General features: G+C 31.6%; 1 long non-coding RNA gene across 1 annotated transcript; it reads left to right on the forward strand.

The window, feature by feature from the left end:
- The first annotated feature begins 811 nt into the window (after positions 1 to 811).
- Positions 812 to 2,609, forward strand: LOC107479729 (uncharacterized). The gene is made up of 4 exons (XR_001590270.3): positions 812 to 934; positions 1,526 to 1,621; positions 1,941 to 2,001; positions 2,342 to 2,609. It is a non-coding gene; the product is annotated as an uncharacterized LOC107479729 (long non-coding RNA).
- Positions 2,610 to 2,902: the final 293 nt, after the last annotated feature.

The raw sequence follows: 2,902 nt of genomic DNA on the forward strand, positions 1-2,902 counted from the left end.
TTGGATTTGATTTTGAAAAAGTACTTATTTTTTTTATTTTTTAAAAAGAATTTTTTTTAACAAACAAAAATTATTTTACATTTGAATAGAATGTTTAAAAAGAGTTTTTAAATATTAATAACGTCTTTTGCTTTTGCTTTTTCTAAAAGTAAAGTATTGCTAACTTTTAGAAAAAATAAATAATTTATTTTTTTAATAAAAATAATTTTTTAAAAAATCTATCCAAATAGATTTTAAATTGAATAAAATTATTTTATTTAGAAAAAAAGGTACTTTTTTCACTAAAACAATCCAATCTAAACTAGTACTCAATCTAGCTACAAAATACATTTCTTAATTTTTGGTCAATAATTTTGGAATGAAGTGGTATGGGTACATATTTGGGCTTGAGCAAGGGCTTTGAAAGAAACAGGGACTGAGTCCAAGATATCTTCTTATGATTAACTTGGCCCAATACTTGTGCTAGTTGTATGTGGTAATTACTTGTTGGGCCTTTGACCCCTTTGTCTACCAAAAAAGTTAGTTTTTATTTTTACTAATAAGAATTGAATATGAATTTTGAGCTTGTAGGGTGGCCCAAGCTAAAAGCTTATTATATAGCTGATTGGTGATTAGCTTAAAAACGTGACGTTCGGAGTTTATTGAATTGAATTGAAGAGATCAACAATTTAACATGATTTACGAAGACAGATTCGTTAGTAATAAGAAAATTAAGACATGGTTATTTTTGTAATTTTGATATGGCCAAGTAAAAAGTGATGTTAGTAGCCCCGAGACATGGTTATTTTTATAATTTTGATATGGCTAAGGCCTAAGTGAAAAGTGATGTTGGTAGCCCCCAGGTTTCATTACTTGATACATAGTTTGTCTTCTTAGGTTATCTTGTCTCTCTTCTCTCTTCCCCTCCATTTTTATCTGGATCCACAAGCCAAAGGTATTCACTTCAATATCCATTCCCCTCTCTCTCAATTGCCTCCGTCTTGATTCATATGCTCTCTTATTTCTTCTTTGATTTGAATTTTACTGTCTTAACATATACATTCATGAAAGCTCTAATATTTTACCTGCAAATTTCATGTTGCCCGATCTAGTCCACTGCTACCCGTACCCATTGGTTGTCGGTCTGGATTGATTTGTTTGCTCGTTTGATGATTGCATGCCATCTATTTATTAAAATCACGCAACCAAACTCATCTAATTTGTGAATTATGACATTATCCATTGTCAATACAAGTATAATTGTGTTAATTGTCACTCATTTGCGCATGTATGTATTTGTATAATAAAATATTGTACATTCTAATAGGAACTTCCGTTCTTAGCTACATTTTTACGTTCTTGCAACTCTTTATCGTGGTTGTGTAGGAGCTCGCCCCTGAAAACCTTGTTGGGCATATTAAGTTGGACTCAGTGAGGCACTTCTTTGCTCTGTTGAGCATGATATATACTGAAAAGTATTTTAAAATAAGTTTTATTGTTGTTGAGTACCTGATTCTGAACAAATTTACTGTTATCTTTTTTGCAGCCATGGGTGAAATGAATTGGATTCAGCGCAAGATCTTCCTCTACAATGTTACTTTTGGGCTTTATATGTTGGATTGGTGGGAACGCTGTACTTTGAGTATCCTCTATTGCAGTCTCTTTTACATGGCTTTTACCTCATTTACATTTTCTTTTTCTTTTTTTAACTGATTAAAACTCAGATCATTTCTAGATATTTATGTGCGGGAAATGTGTATCTTTTGTGCCAAGGAAAGATAAATAAAACCATATTGGAGATACTTTACCATTTTGGATCATTTTAGTTTAGATAATTTTTTTTCTTTCCAAAAGTTATTTCAGAACATTATTCGACAAACAAGGCAAAGTTGAGTGCCTTGAATTCATGTGCAATCTTGTCTGTTGTGGTACTGCTTGTATATGTTCCTAAATTTTTTCAGATATTTTGCTTATTGTATTAATGTGGTTCGTGATACGATATGTTACTGAGTTTTTCAGGAGGTGAGTGCAATCCATTTTCTCTCTTCTAATATATATTGTAAATTTACCTAGCATTGCGAGATAGCCTTTTATTAAAAATTTAACAAGTTAGTATCCATTTTTCACATATGCCTTTCGCCAAATTCGCAAGTAAATGTGGATTCTTTGTAAAGCAACCCCAGAAGCCCTTTAATATAAAATTACATTTAAAATGCTCTTCAAAATGATTTTTTTGCAGAAGCTATACATAAATTGTTTTTGGTAACAATGCTAGCAGCCTTTTGCTATTTTCTTCAGTACTAGAAAGATTGCTCCTGCTCCACCAGTTTGACCAAATTGTGTAGTTACATTTTAATGGCAGGTATGTGTTCAAGCAGTATATGTAGATGGTGACTTGAGAATTCATATTAGTTGCATTTGGTGTAGCTGACTAGGAAAATATCCTATAGCAGTTTGATATGAACTAACTTTGGAGTTTCTTCAAGCTGCCAACAGAAATTGCACATCTCATGCTTGTTGTGCACCATCATTAATTTTATATTTTTGACATTTGCTTGCTTGTTAAATTGTTTATGATGGATGATAATTGCATTACTACGTTGTAACAATTTTTTTTTTTTTGAGAATTTTTACTATTGTGTTTGTGCTATTGAAAATTCAAAATGTGAGATCCTCTTTAAAGCCATAGAAGGTTTCATTAAAGACCCATATTTGAAATTGAAGGTTGTGGTAGGCTTAGAGAAGGGGGTTGAATCTATGCCTTCTTTTTAGTTGCTGTTATGACCCTTTTTAGACAAAATTACAATTATGATTCTGTTTGAACTCAGCAGCGGAAATTTATGAGACAATTTATTTTTGTCTCATGAATATCAGAAAACAGAACATGGCAGAGAAGAAAAAGCTAACACCAGCATGTATCCTG

Source organism: Arachis duranensis, chromosome 3, assembly GCF_000817695.3.
Source record: "Arachis duranensis cultivar V14167 chromosome 3, aradu.V14167.gnm2.J7QH, whole genome shotgun sequence".
Lineage (NCBI taxonomy): Eukaryota > Viridiplantae > Streptophyta > Magnoliopsida > Fabales > Fabaceae > Arachis > Arachis duranensis.